The sequence below is a fragment of the Anguilla anguilla genome, chromosome 3, assembly GCF_013347855.1.
Source record: "Anguilla anguilla isolate fAngAng1 chromosome 3, fAngAng1.pri, whole genome shotgun sequence".
NCBI lineage: Eukaryota > Metazoa > Chordata > Actinopteri > Anguilliformes > Anguillidae > Anguilla > Anguilla anguilla.
The window spans coordinates 50,631,804-50,645,514 of record NC_049203.1 but is presented as its reverse complement, the minus strand read 5'-3'; the positions used below and the strand labels follow the sequence as shown (position 1 = coordinate 50,645,514).

The following is a 13,711-nucleotide window of genomic DNA, read 5'->3' as shown; positions in this document are numbered from 1 at the left end:
TCTTCATATGGTAAGATGAATAGAACATAGGCCAAGTTACATTAAATAATTTAGGAAACCTTGGGTAGCACTGATTTAGAATACAGCTTGTTTAGTTTGTGTGAGCTAGGATATTGTCTGTTGTAACTTGGCCTCATTCTGATAACAATACTTTTAATGGCAGTTTTAATAAATGACTTATAGACAGACATTTATGTATGTTGGAAATGCATTTTTGAGATAGAAATAGTCCTTACTCAAACCTGTATGCAGACACACAAAACCCCAAAGGAAAGGGGTATGTTTAGAATACAGGTCTGTTGTGTGTCTTTGTGTCCATACAGCACAATTAATAATTTATTTCTCTCATAGAATGAGAGATGGGGGAGGGGGTGCTCTTTCTTGCATGCCATTACAGTCCCCATCGCAAATAAAGTGAGATGTGTCACGCTTAATGGGAAATGCAAGAATGGACCCAGGGTTCACTGGGAGAGGCAAAGGACTAGATGCAGATTCATAAAAGCCTTATTACTGCACTAATGACAGAGGCAGTACCACTCAAGCAATCCAGCTTCCACAGGAGGTGTTACTCTCCAACTTTGTTGGAAAACCAATATGAAATTTAAAATTTGCTATGACAGTAGTTTTGTGATTATGAAAATCACATCACCTGGTGATTTCAGAAACTCCTGTCCCTATGTGAAGTATAAATCATAACTTGTTTTTGGCACTTTTTTCATCAGTTTGTATTTTGCTTCATGAAAAAAGCTTATTTTTTTCCAAAGGCAAAACATTACAATCAACCCTTGCTGAAGCTAGGCCAGCCGTGTACAACAAAACAATTTTAAGTGGATAAAATGTACATGTAAGGAAACATAATGCTGTGGTATTCTACATAAAAGGCATTTCTACTGCAACCATGGAATAGTTTTTAATAAGTGACATTTTTTTTAACTTTCCAAGCAGTATTTCCTAGCAGTATTTTTAAATTGAGCTGCAAAACTGGCATTTTCATAATTAATTTGCTTAGCCCAGGGAAAAATGCCATTCTGGTGACTTTTATTAGCTATTCTGTATGACCTGTATGCTAATAGAAAATTTGTTTATTTTATTTTCTAACGTCAACCAGGTTTTGTACGTGATTATACGCAAAGCAATACAATCTCATTTGAAGTATTTAATATTTAATGATAGTTAAGAATGAATTTAGTTATTAAGACACATGAGGTATGATTCCTAACTGGCAGATCAAAAGGGTGGCAAATTCTATTGGACAGTACTTGCATAGTGAGAAGGAGGTGAATGGATGGTGTGTGATTCAGAAGCTAGCTGTTTCACTAATCAAATAATCTATTATTTAGGTCTATTTGTCTTGGTATCCAAGCTAGAGAAGTAGGCAACAGTATTCCATTAGGTGCAGTTCTAAACACAAGCAAATGAAATGTCCACTTTGGACCCCTTCTGGATATACAGATACCGCAGTGGTTTGTGTTCACTTGTGTTGTTTGGTTAAAAACCTGTAATCATCTACTATTTATTTATTTATTTATTTATTACAAAAAAAGTTTCCATCAGGAGTAGTTTTAAACACAAGCAAATTAAATGTCAGCGTCATTTTTGAATGGGGCCAGATAAGTGCCCTTGGGCTACAGATTTAATATCCCCCAGCTGGCTGTGTTAGGGATGTGCCCTAATAATGGTTTGAAAAATTACGCTGCATCAAATAGTTGGTCAATATCATCGCATGATGCCAATGCTGACATTTGTCTATTAATTCAATTTTACAAATTTACAGTGAAATACACTGGAAGTTGCTCATGGCTGTTCTTCTGACTATTGCTGGCTGGCTACTCGCTAGTTGTATTTTTCTTTTTCTACCATCATTATTTCCAATTTTCTAGGAAAGCAAAAGTAATTTAAATTTATATTCATCAACATCCCTGTTCCCTTATGTCCAAATACAGATGTCCAAATACCACGTGCCCAAAAACCACATGTGATAAAAAGGGGGGGGGGGGCTTTCACCTGTTTAGTAGGGGCGATGTATCGTGCTCCCTGTTTGATAGGTCACAGCACGCTGGTGCATGCACAGATGTACCAATGGCAGATCCATTCAGCACAAAATTTTACATTGCGGGGCAATCCCCTCACAAAAAAGCATAGGGAGAAGTGTGTACTACAGACAGCTGATGTGCATGAAGTACATATAAAAGAAACATAACAACATAACAAAACTCCCTCTGGACAGCATTTCAGGATATGCATAGTACATAACCAGCATAGCTCAAGGAAGACCATTATGCTAGTGACAATTGACATCACCATTGCGGAGGTGTAATGTGATCGCTGTCTAACACAAAGAGGGTGAAAAAGGTCACTCTAACTACAGTTTAATATAAGAATAGCTAAAACCATTTGCCCACTGGTATGCATTTCCACATAACATAAGTATAAATTGGGAGATTAACACATAATGAGTCATGATTACTCCTTTATGAGTAGATCGGCACTGAGATATTTTAATAGTCTGCATTTCATGGCGAAGTGTATGGAGAGTTGATACACCTGAAATGGTTTTTGCATAATTGCAGGGCCATGAACAGTTTGCAATTCCAATCAATTCCAAAAAAATGTTACAATGTTATTTTTTTGTCATTAGTATTCATGATGTACATGAATCATTTGTACCTCATCTCTAAAACTGAGTGGACAAAACACTGTATTATTCATAATTTTCTCTAGAATATCTCACTCGTGCAAAAGAGATGTATCATTATTTATGATGCTTGGATTCCATCAACAAGAAGGAGCATAAAAGCACCAGTAAAGAAAAGAAAAACAAAGCAACTAATCTGAGAAGAATAAGAGAACATATTGAAAACATGCAGAACAAGGAGGTAGTCTCAGTATGGAATGGGTACATGCAAAAGTGAGAGGGGATAGAGATGAGAAGAGGGGAAGATGAAAAGGCAAACAGGTAGTGATTAGTAAAGGAATTTACCTTGTTTGCAATGAAAGTCACTTATAAAGTGTATTCTGCCTTATAACTAATTAGATTACAAAACATAGTGTTGTGCCCTGCTGCAGAGCAAGCAGATCAAAGTGATGGGCATCAGCCAGGAGCCAGCCAATCTGTGGCAGGGATAACAAATAAAATGTTAAATCAAGTACAAAAGGGGTTCAAAGTCACAGACCAAAGCTTGAATAGACTATGGCTGGTGGGTGTGTAAGTTTTAATCATTATTACATTACCTGGTATGGTAAAGTGAACTGCAAAGCTGCGATATTGTTTTAAAAGCCTGCTATATAAGAAGGTTACAAGTTGTTTATCTCAGAGGTTTCTTTACATTGAACTTGCAATGGAACTTGATTTTAATCTTACAATAGTACAAAAATCAATATTTCATTAAAAGTCCCACTGAAGCCTGAAGTTGCTGAGAGAACTGTTGGATTCTTGCATGTCATCTTTAAACAGTTCACCTGTTACACCCATAGCTCGATCAATTTAAAGCATCATATGGTTCTATTCATGAGCAGACTTGCAAATAGTGGTAGTAATAGCTAGTCATGTAAACTGTTTTGCAACATCATCCAGCAAATCAGTACATTACTATTTTAGCTTGTACCACTAGCTAAAAGCAACATTGGATTAAATCTCAAAACCTTTGAAAAATAGGACAGTTACAGTCTACAAGAGATATATGTGGCCCACTATATTAATCATGGGAGTCCTGTTAGGAGTTAAAAGATGAAGATAAACATAGCCTAAACTTTTGGTTTGTATTCAATTTTATATAATAGAAATATCCAGTCTCCAGCTCCGAGTAAAACAAGTCCTGATTGTACCAGGAGAGCTGCCCTCCCTTTGACTGGAATAATTAACCAAACAGTTTGGGACTTTCCAAGAAGTAAAAGCTTGTGGGCAGTTCTTTCATGTCTTTGCCATGTTACTGCATACTGAAATGTTTTCTCACAGCTGACTACATTTCAATCGTTTCCAAGACAACCTCTTATAACTCTAAGGACCAGTGGCCTGGGAACACATTCAAGTGAGAGAGCAGCCACAGGGAAAGAGGGACTGCTCTCTGTTGCTAGTGACCCCATCGACAAACTTCCTGCATGCCCGCACAGGCTTGCTAGAAAACCACTCTATAGCAAGGTTCCCCCCACAGAGGAGGCACGGAGGAGCGCTTATCAGATCAGCCCGTGTCAGTCATCGGAAAGCTCTCTGTGTTCATCCCAGCTCCGGGATAAACTCCTAATTGATCTTTGCTGGCTGCTTCCCAATTGCAAAATAAGTTTTTGGCCATCATCCAGCTGCTTATAATTTCTTCTTTTACTTTTCAATGTTGAAACATGGCATCGCTTTATTGTTTTCCGGGGGGCCCTGGTGTAGTGAAGTTCAGTCAGGTTTATTCAGAACAATGGAATTCAACAACCAGAACAATCAGAATCCTGTTCGCCTGTAGAGCCCAACTTACAGGCGAAATAACATAGACCTGACAATGGTTTGTAAATAAGAGATATTTATTGGCTAAGATAATTAATATATGAATAAGCTAACTGAAAACAATAATTTGCATAATATGAGAAATAATATATTATTCTTACTCAGAGGAAATGATAATTCTGCAATGGCTAAGCATATAACAAACGTCAATTCATGCTAAGGGTTCGTGACACGCTACTCTATACTACTCCTTTAATCAGTCTCATAAAATGAAGTTTTAACAACATAAAACTATAAGGTCAGGGAACTAGCTATTCCAACATACACACCACAAACAAAACACAACAACAAAATAGCAGCAGTAAAATATCCTGGCAGGTGCACACAGACTTGGGAAACTTCTTTGAAGTCGGGGTCGCGACGGGTTCCAGTCAAGACAACTTTGGATGTGCACAAATCTTATTGGTTTCCAGCCGCAAGGGCCTACTGAGGAAAAGTCTTTAGATATTAGTTCCTCAAAACAGCTGTCAATGGGAAATAAACCAACTTGGTGGTTTACGGTGGCTGGCCAACTCAGGCAGGTCTCAAGTGACGTGAGAGTTGGGAAGCAGCAAAGTCCAGCAATGTCCTTAAGGAGAGTTGTCTGGTCGGTTAGACAATGCCTTTAACCTCAGAGCGAAGTTGTTACGTTTTTGATTAGTTTTTATGCTCACAAAGTCACTGAAGCAACAGAATACCCCGTGTGATCACTCTGACGTGATTGGTGTATTATTTTGGGCACACAAACATTTGATTGGCTTCTGGTATTTAAGTGGTCAATAAAACATGGATATATAAACCACTGATTACTGCTTTAATGCCTAAGCAAGCGTGTTAAATCGGGCTCCCCATTTCCTCCTAAAAGGGGTGTTCCTGCCCCAAGCTGGTGCTTTAATTGATCAAGCAGTGCCTTTATTGCAGGGTCACAAGACGGAAGGGGACGAACACTTAATTATGCATGGACCAGAAAAGTTAATGACGAAGCTGACTCAGCAGCGGGTCAGCCAGAGGCCCCAAACTTTCCTGAAAAGTTACTGTAGTCTGTAGTCACAGTCGCTGCATTAAGTAATATCACAAGAAAATGTGTTTACACTATTACAACTTAACTAGCTAACAGAGAGCATAGTTGAAACCTGAACAATGACATTTAACAACAAATCTTCCTTCAATTTCCTTCACTATTATTGCTAAATAATTCACTTACGATGCCACCCTTTTGCTTTGCACCATACCTTTTTTGGCTTAATGCAGAGCAACAGAAGATTTTCACTGGCATACTGCACAATGGACAATCAAAGGCTTGACAGATGAGTAGGAGGAAGAGATGGATACTTTTAAATTTAGATCACACAAAAAAGGCTCATCATTGGCATGGGCGGACATCCAAGCTTTCACTCTACAATTTAGGAGAGGGAGCAGAGAGAGAGAGAGAGAGAAAGAGAGAGCTGTGACATTCAAGTTTTGATAATTTAGAAGAAAAAAAAACTGGCCAGCTGAGCTTCTATCACTTTGAGAACTGCTGTTACACTAACAACTGCATATGTGTTTTTCCTTTTTAACTGCAAAAAAGAAAAAAAAGAATAAGAAATTTTCTGCATTTAGCCAGTGCTAATGTGCATTGGAGTTCATGAATTAGTCAATCCACCTGTGCTTAGCCCGCAGGCATTGTACTAAATTGGTGTGGAAGTGTTGCTCCAGTGGGTCCCCCAGGGGTACAGTGTCTCTGCCTGTACACCCCCTGCCAGTTGATGTGTGCTGCTACAGTCACTCCCCCTGCACAGGGACCACTGGCCACCGCGTGGGGTGGAAATCTAGATTAAGTAAGAGGATCTGCGTCCACTCTTGTTGACCCCCTGCCAAGGGTAGCCACAGGGAAGGCCACCCTCCTGTGAGGGCTAATTAGCCTTTGTCACAAGAAAGCGCCCCTTGGCTACAGTGCATGACTCCTCCTATGTGTGTGCTCACAATTTTCTGTCTGTCTGTTTCACACACACGTGTGAGTGACTGTTATTGTGAAAGGTGGAGTGTGCGCACATTTTCAGCTTGTGCTTGTGTGGTTGTGCTGTACATGTTCATATATCTAACCATGCTTATATGCCTGAAAGAGGGAGAGTAGTACATACATATATGTGTACCTGGATGCACATTTACGTCTTTCTGTGCAGGCACAAGCCACTAAACAGCAACTCAATCTGGGGAGGGGAGATAAGCCTGCAGTTAATGTGCTTACAGTCGGCCTGCCATTCTAAGAGCATTATCTGCATCCCCTTTCTGCCAGATTAGAAGGCCTATCCAATTACAAACAGCTACTTTAACAACACAACAACAGCTGGATTTGGTGGCAATCACATGTGGAGATTCCAACGAAAAATTAGCAGTTTAAAAATATATATATATTTTTTTTCACATTCCTTCAAGGGGCCCAAGGAGACTTATGGAAGTTCTTGCAAAACTAAACTTCAACATTAACCACTGAAGTTAAGACCTACTAGGCAGAAATATGTGCAATCTTCAGTCATGGCAATGGATGCTGATGTAATAGATGTTAATGGAGGGGAGTTTCAGGGATGCATCGTTAATGCCTACATTGCCTAATATATTTATGACAACATAAAGAACATCTTTGACTGTTTTAATCAAGTTTGGGTTAACCCTTGATAGTGAAATGTATATGGTAGAAAGGGATTACATGTAAAAAGATTGAATGCCTAACTCTCATGGCTACCAAAATAGATTACTCCACACCAGATCATATTATTGAGGAGAAATGACGAAATAATGAAATAATGAATAATTTGCTTTCTCCCAGAGTCTATGAAGCAAGACCTCTGCTAGAGGAAGATGTCTCAGTCCTCAAAGCATGGTAACAAGCACCTAGCACCCAAGGCAGCCCCAAAACCCCCCTTGATAAAATGACCCACACTGTCCAGATTAATTTTACTCTCATGAGATAGTCTTCCCACGTGTTATTTACCTTTTCCTGAGTGTCCTTCCCCATATTGATCACAAGTCAAATGATGGTAAGATTCCAAAAATACAAAAAAATTATAAAATAAATCTGTAGCCTAGGGCTCATATAAAATGGCCAATATACAATATTTTAGACTGATCGTACCGAGAGTTTATGTTGGCTACAGTTCATTAAGTTCCATTTTAGCATGTTGATTCTAAGTATATTCCTGTATTCTTCCATTATTTGTTTTCCATATCACGTGAATAATTCTGCCTTTAAAGTATTAAAGTATTGTATATCCTCCTTACGCAGAAAGCAGAAAGGGTAATTGTCCAATCTGCATGCATGCAAGCTGTTGGAAATGTGCTAAGTGCACTTTAGTCTGACAGGAAAGCAAATGCCTTCTGCCACCAATGTGTCAAAGGAACACAAGACACAGGCACGTGAAGGCTACATGGAACACTTACAGCATGAGAAATATCCCTTGTTTAAAAAATATGTCAGAAATTCTTGCAATTGCATTGCATACTGGACAAATAACAGACCTGAGAAAAGGCATATAAATTATATAAATGCAGCCCATCTCCATACACAAAGGAAAGAAAAAAATGCATTCAAAAGATCCGCCTGCTTCCTTCCTTCCACTACTAATAACACTCTTTATTATGTTTGGTAGAGACCCCAGTATTACTAAACATGAATTGCTATATGCAAATAAGGAATAATTTAATGTTATCCTATTAATTTGAAGGATGAACGTGCATTTCCTCTGTGTATCAGCATAGGATTTTGCCTTTGTTAATGTACACTCCAAATCCTTAGGAAAAACAAGAAAGAGAAGGCTTCATTGTTATCTTCCAAGTACAGATAAAGATAAAAACTAAAAAAATCTTTTTTTGTATATTAACAATTACAGAATGAGAGACTCAAGTCAAGTTTGAACGTACTTGATTGTGCTGTGGAGGTATAGTGATGCACAGCCATTAGTGCATCTCATGATTCAGACTGGCCATCATGAAAACCACTGTGTATTCAAGACAGGCTTATCATTATCAAATGGCAAGCTCTGTACTTTATGGCACACATGACAGCACTGAAGAAACATTGCAGAAATATATTTTATGACTCAGACCGCTCATTTAGGAAGAAAAAAAAGAGATTTGTTTATTTTAGGTTCCCACATAAAAGGTTTGCATTATGTGACAGATTCATGCATGGTTACATGAAATGTCCCTTAAGACAAATAGTTTTTATATATAATATAAAATAATTTAATTTAGCAATTGAGATGGCAGATATGCCGTCCTCCAAGTTACATCTTGGCAGGGCATGCCCCATATCTATACAGCAGCAAGAGTTTGGCACTTTTCAGGGTTTCCTACAGAACTAACCACAATGACCACAGACTATCAACCCCTAAGAAAACCAACTTCTGTACCTTCAGACCACATGTAAACACACAGAATTCTGATAGAACTATACAGGTCCACACAATGAAGCCCCAAACTTGGGATATTTTGCATTTTTCCCATTCTTATTTTTCCTGTCGATTTCATCATCACAAATGCTCCAGTCCCACAATCAATAATTATTCCCATCGGACATTCAGCTACATCTGCCAATAACAACAACTCATCAAAGTAGTCTGATGAAAGTAGCCAATTGCAGGATACTTGGATACACAGGCAAAATGGAAGTACAAGGAAGTGGACATGTGATACTATTTCAGTCAATAGAATGTTTTAAGAAAAAAACTTAGTGGTCACCATCTTTGTTTGGTGTGGAAGCTAGTTTGCTTGCTAGCAATTGCCAAGAAATTAAAACTATTGCTTTTACAGCTTTTATGGGCATTGTTGCCACACTGACTGAGCTTAATGTTAGCTAGCTTGCTAACAGGCCCTGCTGTCACTGGCATAGTGAACAGAGCGAGTGTAACATTAGTGAAGATGGCACCGAAATGAAGCACCGGTGCAAACCGGTGCCATGGTACTACCGGGCTGTGATACCCAACCTTATTCATGACTCAGTTAGCTACAAGGTAGGGCCACAGGCTCTGAAACCTTGGACTACTGTTGCAGGCTTCATCCAGCTACGGGCTAGTTCTGCAGGCCTGCAGCTGGGTACTATTGGAGTCCTTTTGTTACAATGACACACGTAGTGATCCAAATGCTCAATCATACATGCAAGATAAATTTAGGTCAATTTGACTGTTCATCGCTATTTAAGTAAGTATTTATAACTTTATGTCCTTATGCAGTGTTGATATTTAAATTATACCAAAATATTCAAAACATATGTTTAGGTAATGTCACAAAGGGGGAGCCATATGGATATCAATGATGGAAGATTTATTGATTTCTTACAGTGACAATGGTCAAATTGCCTACTGTGGCATTTCTAGTGTTAACTACTTTTTAACTTGGCTACTGTAGCTACCTTGCAAACACAACATTTTAAAATTAATGTAAGCTAGGGGTCATCCACTGACAAACAATTAATAGGCCTATTGTCTATAAAATAGCCCATTAAAAACACACTTGGCCTCTTTTGATATCAATACTTTCAGCGGCAGGCCGTGTAAACATGCTTTTGTTAAGATACTACATAACTGAGTGACCAGCACTTGAATTAAATGAAAAGAGAACACGTATTTTATTCTGACAATGGTGGAATTACTGTCGTACTGTATGCTTCCTCTTCAGTCCTGGTAGTATTACAAAGGCTTTGATTATGTCCTGTATATAGTATTAAATATTATTTGTAGGAAAAAGCCTTCAATGAATAAATTAAAATTGAGCTGTCATGTTGAAGAAACTGGCTAACTGTTTGATGATCACTATCTGAGCTTGGGATTCCACACTAGCAGGACACAACTGGCTTCACCCTGTTGAGGTAAAGTGGGTATTGGCCAAGGTTTCTCAGTCCACTTCTGTATAACTTTAAACACTCCCCAGGCATGTCAAGCTACAAGTAGTGACCAGTGCATCTTTCCATGGATTGACACTAGCTCACCTGTAGTATGCTGTGTGTGCATGCAGTCTGTATTATGTAAAAGAGCATGTCAAAGCAACTGTTTCAGAGAAATTCCCAACTACCAGTTTGTAAAAACCAACAAATATATAATATAATCAAACCCTTATCCTGTATTGTTACTTTGCCTATATCAACAGTCATTGTACATTTCAGTTTAAAATATTATGTTTTACTATAAAATAGAAAGCATGAGTCATCATCACTACAATCGTCCTGGGACATTCACACTGAATTCACATTTAACTGTAGGCTACAACTGCTCCCACATTATTTAAATCACAAACAATTACACTGAATGTAACCACTTCACTACTACTACTACCAATAATAATAATAATAATAATAATAATAATAATAATAATAATAATACATTGAGTCAACATATCGCATAGTAACATAACCTGGTTACATTATTTTAAATGAAACATCGCGTAAATGATTTCAGCATGCACTTATGAACAAGAAATGAACACTGAAATCGATTCCGTAGCAAATGAAAGATTCAAGAAGTCTGTTTACAGCAATGATTGTGAAAACCGTGTACAGCTGAAACGGAATTCAAAGGCATTCTGAAATAAGAAGAAAACCCCCAGACGTGGCCACCCAGTTGAATAATGGCCAGTATTTTATAAATCCCGGCGATTTAATTTTGTAGCGTAAATTACACCCCATGCATACTGTTTTATAGCAGCACACCATATATGACACATCAACCGAAGCTCCGCATAGCCTGGGCAGCCAAACATCCTATCAATAATAAGGCGTAGAAGCGGATATCATGATCATGTAAAAGCGGGGAGACATTACAGAGGGGACCGGGCCCTGTTCATACGCCATCTCCTCTCACCTGAGAAGACATGTATGCACAGAAATCCAATTTACAGGCACCATGATCACGTCGCCACTCAAAAACATTTGCGCTTTCCCTAAGACCTGGTGCTGAAGCAGACAGCTCACGCTTTTTTCCTGTGCGCCCAACCTTCTTTATCTTCAACGCTTTGTGAACAGCTATAGCTAAGGTTTTCCACAAGGGCCGGGCCTTAAAGCAATATTTCTCAAAGCGACTCAGCTAGACAATAGACATCCTTTCATTCATCAAGCGGTTCCGGGACAAGAAAAAAGACGTACAAGCATGATTGCTTTGCAAACCTTACCGAGAAAGCGAGGCAGCAGCGCTTCCGTAACCGCCCTTAATCTTGTGAATTATAGTTTTCATCCAGTGATCGTATATTGCATCGCTCTCTCTCTCTCTCTCACTCTCTCTCTTTCTCTCTACCTCGCATATACACATATACACTTCTTCGTTGGTCCCTCCCTCCTCGCTTTGCACACTTCAGCGCTTCAAACTTTCTTTAAAAAGACTGCATAAAATAAAACAATTCAGACACGATACGGAAATATGCATATATTTTCTGCGTTTGTCCCATATCTATTTTTACTGTACTGTATGAGTCCCAGAAGGATTCCCGTGCATCAAATAACAAAGCCTGCATAAAAGTCAACCCATAAGGTTTACCCATCTTTATAGGTAAAAATATAAAAAGAAAATAAACAAAATAAATTCATAAAACACCTTCACATCGATTCACAGAACCCAAATAAATCATTCTGTAAAGTGAACAAGGGTCTACATTTATCGAGTCTCTTTCCTCCTCGGGAATTGCATAAAAACATTGCTTAATACAAGCAGCGAACAAAAAATAGCACATAAATAAAACATACCCAACAGTGTTTCATCAGTGCACCCTGGTGACTCAGTAATGGTGTGAGATGCACTTTCCTTTTTCTTTTGTTTGGGTGTGCTCATAGCTTTAGAAGGCACAGTAAAAGTCAGTCTTTACTTAATGGTACTCAGTGATCATTTTCATTCCATTTTAGATAATTTATTTTAGACAGAATGGTATCTTTCAAGATGACAAAGTCACCATTCACAAATCACAACAAAGTCGCCCAGGGGTTAGAGTTGCACATACAGGTCATACTGACTATGAATATCACTGACTGTATCGCTATGTACACTGGGTTTATGAAAACAACCACAGTAAAAACAAATGAGCTGGCTATAAATTCAACACACAATTTTTGGCTATGCCTGACCTTACCCCATGAAATATTTTTAATTTTGTTTTATTCCTTGGAGAAACAATGCCCAAAAGATATAATTGTTGTTAACATCATATCCTATTATTATTTCCTCTTTTTAAACATGCTTTCTATCTCATGTTGTCCCCACTCATTATTTTTCTGTGTTTCATAAGGCTTTAGTCAATGGGCACTCATCAGCAACAATGGCTTTTATTCTTTGTCACCAAAGTCTTTATTAATTATTTTTTCCAGTAGCTATTTTCATTGTGGGTGTCAATGAGCAATAATGAAAAAATATTTTTGTTGCCAAAAACACATGCTTTTGTGATAAAAAAACCATCACACCTTTGATCTTTTGAGATTGTAGGGTTTCAAGCCACATCTGAAAAATGTGAAACCAAATACTCACATCAAACAGTCTCAATGGCAATAAAATTCTTCAATTATAAATTCTAGGGTTATGGCTAAGTTCAGTCAAAAATGAAATGTATTTGATTGGTTGTATGTCCATCTAAAATACATCTGGAAATAGGATGTTGGCCCACTGCGTGTCACCAATATTATGCCCTCTATCCCATACCTGGAATTTTGCAGAAGGAATACGAAACCACTCTTCCATGAGAAAATGAATCATCTCATGCTTAATTTATGGAAGCGGAAAATGCTGTCTCAGGCATCATTCAAGAATCTCCCATATCTGATTCGGTTCACACCTGGTCACACCCTCTCCTTCTAGGGGTGAACTTAAACATACCCAGGAAAATCCACCCCACACCATCATGGAACTTACAAAACCATTCACTTTGGGGGCACTGTTGTGTTCCCATTTTTTGTTCACTAATGTTTTTTATTTAACTAATTTTTAAAATAAAACTCTGATTATGTACTTCAGTATTTATATTAAATCATTTCTCCATTGTTTTCCTTTAAAATTTAAAATAATTTCATATTTTACATTTATGTTCCTAAAACTCTGATTGATTATTGAATTAAATAAAACAATTAAGTTTATACAGTATATGCACCAACAACGTCTCTAATATTTGCTTATCTGTAGAGAAGGAATTATCCAATTGAAATAAAGTAAGAGTGAATAATACTTGAACATCAGCATATAGGACAATGATGATGGACTATATAATTTATTACCATGAACAGTGATGTTGTGAATC

At 37.9% G+C, this 13,711-nt stretch overlaps 1 protein-coding gene across 1 annotated transcript in view; it reads right to left on the bottom strand.

The window, feature by feature from the left end:
* Positions 1–11,759, bottom strand: part of cplx2 (complexin 2) — a 50,847-nt gene extending 39,088 nt beyond the window's left edge. Inside the window, exon 1 of the mRNA XM_035409816.1 lies at positions 11,609–11,759. The gene's annotated coding sequence lies outside the window, so the exon portion shown is untranslated. The remainder of the gene's footprint in view (positions 1–11,608) is intronic.
* Positions 11,760–13,711: the final 1,952 nt, after the last annotated feature.